This window comes from Monopterus albus, unplaced genomic scaffold, assembly GCF_001952655.1.
Source record: "Monopterus albus unplaced genomic scaffold, M_albus_1.0 scaffold201.1, whole genome shotgun sequence".
Taxonomy (NCBI): domain Eukaryota; kingdom Metazoa; phylum Chordata; class Actinopteri; order Synbranchiformes; family Synbranchidae; genus Monopterus; species Monopterus albus.
In genome coordinates, this window is record NW_018128081.1 from 593,701 (window position 1) to 599,783 (window position 6,083).

Consider the following 6,083-nt stretch of genomic DNA (forward strand, 5'->3'; position numbering starts at 1 on the left):
ACAGGAGTTGCAGTTGGAACTGATTGATCTCCAATGTGACACCGTCTTAAAGGAGAAGTTCAACTCTCTTAAACTGGATGAGTTTTATGCTTCATTAAGTGCAGCCAAATATCCAAACATCCAGAAGATGGCACAGAGGATGCTGGTGTTGTTTGGCTCTACCTATGTGTGTGAACAGACTTTTAGTGTGATGAACACCAACAAAGCACCCCACAGATCCCAGTTGAGTGATGAACACCTCAGATCTGTTCTGAGAATTGCCACAACAAAACTAACACCAGACTTCAATGCACTGGCAAAAAAGGGTGATCAACAACATTGTTCCCACTAAAAGTGAATGCAAGTATTAACACTGTAATGCCGTTTATATGTTTATGTTTGATATGTATGCATCTGGTGCTGGGCCGGCTCGTCTGTCAAATTTTAAAAGTCAATGTGGCCCCTGAGCCAAGAAGTTTGCCCACCCCTGCCCTAGAGCAAGTACTGGTGACACTGGGAAAGAAAAACTCCCTTTAACAAGAGAAACCTCTGACATGTATGGATTAGAAACTGGTTATTGCAGTAAGTGCATAGTTTTTTTAAATACATAGGGCTTCCATAAAGGTCAAGTGTGTCGACCTTGACTACAGTGGCTCTTGCTGCCAAGTGAACCCGGTGGTATTTCATTTAACAAGGACATCAGAAATGCGGGGACAACTCACCACATAGAGTAGGCCTTGAAAAATTTAAAGACCAGGGTGGGTGCCAGAGAATTTGGGTAGTGCTGACAAGTTCTGGCCACCAGTATGGCCCATGATACACCACCCAAGAAGCCCAGTCTGTTGGAGTAAATGTTACGCTCTGCGGGGAAATAAGAGGATGAGAAAAATAAATAAAACCTCTACATAGTTTGTGTAAATGTATTATTATCATGTCAGGGGAGAAGTCTAACTAGTCTCTTGAGTGACTGTCAAGCTGAACTAGTTCTGTGTGTTGCACTCCTGTTGGGCCCACAGTTTGATGACTCTCAGCACCAGCCTGAAGTTATCAACATTAGGCACCAGCCAATAAATGCCTCTTTGACTTAGGGACAGCAATATTGTCAGTCACTTGTACCTAGGAGAAAAACATCCTTCCACTCATATGCTCTAATATGACTTACCTGTAGATCCTTGACCTCTTCCTGAGCTTTCAGCTTCTCAGCAAAGGAGGTGAAGAAATCACTTCTCTTAACAAATACAGGCCCGATACATACTGCATCAATGTCAGAGCCTATGAATCACATCACATTCATTACAGTCACAGTCATTAGCTGCTGTAAAATATAAACTGCCACAGTCCTAACATGCTGTTACAGTTAAGGAAAGAACTTCATGATAGCCTCTTGAGTGAGCGCCCAGGCAATAGGAGCCATATGGGAGAATCCATCCTCCAGACATCTGTCTTGGAACCACTCCTTAGAGAGACAGTCCAGTCTTTGCATAGCCTTCTCTCTGCAAATAAAACATAAAGAGAATTAAGAAGAATTATGGTCATTCCTCTGAAGAACACTGTGGTAGGTTGACTGAGCGGCCAGGAATGTAGGAGACAGACTCAAAAAAGACATCAGGTTTTCTCAAATCAGTCATTTATTTTAAACAAGTGCCAGCAAAGCACACATGCCAAACAAAATCACTAAACAAACTAAATGGTTTAACTTCACATAACTGAAGAAAACTCAACTCAAAATAACTCAACGCAACTTACAGGCACGTGCACACCACTACACTTAGACTGCCATACTCCCAGCTGCTCCACCTCAGCTGATTAAGTAGCTCCTGGTACCAATCAACCCTATGACATCCTTGATGACATAAGAGAGCATACAAAATGAGGAAGTGATTAACCTAGTAAATACAATCAAACATTTAACACACAGGTTAAGGCATTAGGAAACATACATGACTTAGCCTAGGGACAAGTGGAGTGTTCTCACCCACTTTGTCACAAACACCATCTTATTGTACATGTCACTCCTGGTCTACCACTTGTATTAACTTCATTCACTGAGGATGTCATTGTTGTTTAACTATGATTACTATTTTTACAGTAAAAACAACCCGGGTCTCAGTAATGGCATAACATCCGTGCCCAGAACTGCGCTCTCTGTCGAGGGGGTATTTGGTTTTCAATTTTGGCATTTGGGGACAGTTTTTTGTAAAACAGCATTTAGCATTTCTAAAATACAGATTACCTACACTTTGTGCTGTTCTGGAATGCATCTTAAGCAGTCTGTCAGCTTCTGACAGAGAGGCACAAACTATGCTGTGTTTTACTTTCTTATACACAATATTACTTAATGTAAAACCCACCTACAAAGGCAAATTACAGGTCCACTTACAAGAAAAGAGGAAATATTGATCCAACTACCATCCAGTCTATCCCAGTAGACCTCTAAGTAACCTCCATATATTCAAATATTTGTTGGTTATTAGAACCAAAGCTCCAGAGCCCAAAGTAAAGTATTCCAGACAGCCTTAATGATTACACAGTGAAGCTTAAGTAGTATCACAAATCGACTTACCCTTTTTTGGGGGGTGGGGGTAATTATTCCTTCGTCTTCTTCACTCTCTTCATCAGGGAAAAAGTTGATTTTTGATCTAAAGAGTATCAATAGAGGTTAATTCTATTATCTATGCGATATCTGAGGAAGACTTATTTTGTGTGCCTGCAATGTCAAACTCTTGACCAAATATTAAACCAACTTACATTCTTCGTCTCTTAGTTCTGCTTGGGCTTTTTTTGGTATCTGTATTCAGGTCAGTAGTGTTGACTGCGTCAGGGAGCTTCAAGGGTTCTTCATTAAAAGGTACCTTAAATGAGCAATGCAGAACTCAAAAGACAGATAAAAATTTACACTGGCTCTAAACACACCAAATCTACAAAGAGGAATCACTCACGTGCTGTGTAAATTGTGTGAACAGCATACATTGGCCATCCCTCTCCTGGCTGCTTTAGGGATTTAACTGCTCTCGCAGTTAAACAACTATGTTAAACATCTTGTAGCTTATGTACAGTATTTCTGCAGCTATGTAGAGTAGCAGAAAAAAAGGCAGGAAAAAAAGAAAACATTACAATGAACACAACACTCAGAATAGGCAAATTCAACATTTTACTGAAGACATTTGAGATGCAGTTTTCACAAAGAACACACAGGCTATACCATGAATACAGTTTACATTTGGTAGCAGATTTTTTGAGGGAGCAAAACATTGTTTTGTGAAAACTAACAATAAATTGATTATTGAAAAAAAAGTTTCTCAATCTGGTTTCCTAGCCTGAGGTTGCTCAGTTGTCCTTCCAGTGATGGCACCGTACAGCTGTTTTTTGGATTTGGCAGAGACGTCTGTATGAATTACAGGAATCTGAAAACTGTGAAAAGCATAAAGATCATAAAGTACTAAGGAAAATGACAGTAACTGACAAATTTTAACGCATTTCTGCTGTCCGTAACATGGAAAAATTAACACTTTACATTATAACTACAATTTGTGTTGTCTTAGTCTAAGATCAACCATGTAAACTGTAGTCTTTGATCTTAGTTTCTATGTGTTAGGATCTGCAGAAGTGTGTTTTAGAAACTGACAGTTTGTTGTGTTGGCGTGAGATGTGGCTGGACCCCAAAGGCAGACAGGGAACAGGAGGGTAGGAATAACAGAAAGGAGTTTATTGGATGAGTTAAACTATGATGGGTGAAGAGGTCAAGCAGGTATAGGGCTGGCTAGAGTACAACAGGCTATGGAGGACAGGCTGGGCTAGAACGAGGCGGACCAGGGCGCAGACCAAGGAGGACCTGGGTGGGGCAAGAGAGACTACAGGAGGAACACTGGAACCAGGTAGGACTGGAGGGTGTTGAGCAGAGAGGCACACGCTCCACAGCAGGCGAACAGACAATGTAGAGCTGAGGACTTATGCACTTCAGGCTTGCAGACTGACCAGACAGAGTTATCGGGGCTGCTGTGTTGCAGAAAACTGTTGTGGAAAAATGATCTTTTGAAGCTCAGTGAGTGTAAAATAAATACTTAACATCAATTCTGAAAGTTATTACATATTTATTCCTGCAGGAAGGAGGTTTCTCTGAACAGAGTGTCTAATACAGTCTGTTATAGGGAAGCTCAATGAACAGAATGTGACTGCCCTTCTTATACCCAGCATACAGTACCATAACAGAAAACAAATGCTCAAACAGATTAAGTAAAATGGGAGGTTATTTACTATGGGATACCAGCTCTCAGGTCTCAGGTCACATCTGGTTTTTCTCTCTCACAAGGGCATGCAAAGGTTTACGATCATGTGATATACATCTAGTAATGGATTACAAGGTAAATAACCACTAGAAGGGTACTATCATAAAAGTTGCCACCACAGAAACAAAACAGGAACGGGTAGAGCAGGACTGGAACATATAGTTGCAAGCGGTAACCTCCTGACTTGTAACGAAATGAACAAAAAACAGGGTGTATATGTACATGGCAGGACCGGGAGATGATAAGTGGCAGGTGAGTGGAATGATGGCTGATTAATTGGTGGTAAAGCCGGGGCAGATGGACTGACAGGAACTGGAAATACACAAAGAAAATAAAAGCACCAGGATCGGCAGTTCCTTCCAAACCATGGCACAGTTACAATAATTACATGTACATACCGCTCATACAAAAACAAAAGCAATGATATATAGTACATTCAATTCATTTCCTGATTTAGTTTTTTTTTTTTTCAAGACGTTAAATCATGATAATTTTTTTCTGAGGTTTTGAGTGAGTTAACTTCTGTCAGTCTTTAGGATTGTGTACAGGACAACTCCAACAGCAGCATCACAGGCACAAATCAGGGAAGTGCCTCTAGAAATGAGAAGGACACAACTTTCAATAAAATACTAACTTGCAGGGTCATGGTCAAAAATCATCTTACAAAGGACATCTTAATACCCTGCTGGGTAAAGGAGAGGAGAGAAATAAAAAGCTTTGGATGAATAGTGGAACACAAAGCAACTGGGAATAGCTCAGATAAATATCAGTCCACCAGTACCATTGCCAATAATACAACCTTGGAATCTTCCTGACGCTACATATTTCACATTACAAGAAAAGAAGCAAAAAGATTTTGAGTTGATTTTTGTTTAACATTATAATCAAGTGCATTGGGTCCAGAACACACTTTGGTGTGTGGTAGATTTTATGGGGACATTATCTTGCCATTTTTGTCCAAGAATTGTAGGCATTGTGTATAGAGTTAAAAGTAAAAATACTAAAATCGGCTCTGTCTCACAATGGTGAAGAATCCTTTAAAAAGTCCTCTTCTGGAACATGGTCCAGATCAGCACCAAATTCAAACTGATTGTTTGGTGGACTGTGCCCTACCTCTCCAAAAAAAACAAAATGATTAAAATCTATTCACTACTTTTTGATTAATACTGTTAACAGCCAACCAACCAACCAACTGGGGGCAACTGTGGTTCAGTGGGTACAGCAGTCATCTCCCGATCGAAGGTTCGCATCTCAGTCCCTGCAGTCCACATGTCGAAGTGTCCTTGGGTAAGAAGAATCCTCTTTGTCATTGTAACGCGTACAATGAAATTTTGTTTGGAGCAGAGGCCCCCGGGCCGCCATCACGAGCAACTTGGGGGTTCAGTGTCTTGCCCAAGGACACTTCGACAGGTGAACTGCAGGCACTGAGATTCGAACCTCAAAGAGAGGATGTTCTAAGTATCGTGAGATCGTGAGACTGCGCGGGGGTATTCAATATGGCGATATGTAGTAACTGAGTTTAAACAACAAAATTATGCTAGTTAAACAACAAAATTTTGCTAGCTATTTTTTTTTTTGGACTTTACAACCCACTACTGGTATTAAATGAGCAATCCATCAGAATCGCAAGCTGCCGACAATAACCACAAGAGATCTTTTACATACTGGAGGATTTATCGGACCTGGAATCATTCATCGACCAATACTACATTCACTGCAGTATGGATACCACCAGTACAAACCGACAAGATATACCAAAACCAAACAAATGGATACAAGCGATCTACAGATGACAGACATTGAGGTCAGTGTTCTTGC

The 6,083-nt window shown here is 40.6% G+C and overlaps 1 long non-coding RNA gene across 2 annotated transcripts in view; it reads right to left on the minus strand.

Moving 5' to 3' along the window:
• LOC109970538 (uncharacterized) overlaps positions 1-1,958 on the minus strand; it is a 6,070-nt gene extending 4,112 nt beyond the window's left edge. Inside the window, exons 1-4 of one of the 2 annotated variants that reach the window (XR_002276431.1) lie at positions 1,726-1,958; positions 1,335-1,472; positions 1,142-1,251; positions 702-840 (exon numbers count right to left, since the gene is read on the minus strand). This is a non-coding gene — a long non-coding RNA (uncharacterized LOC109970538). The remainder of the gene's footprint in view (positions 1-701; positions 841-1,141; positions 1,252-1,334; positions 1,473-1,725) is intronic. The other variant, XR_002276430.1, reaches the window with a different exon arrangement.
• Between the last annotated feature and the right edge of the window lie 4,125 nt (positions 1,959-6,083).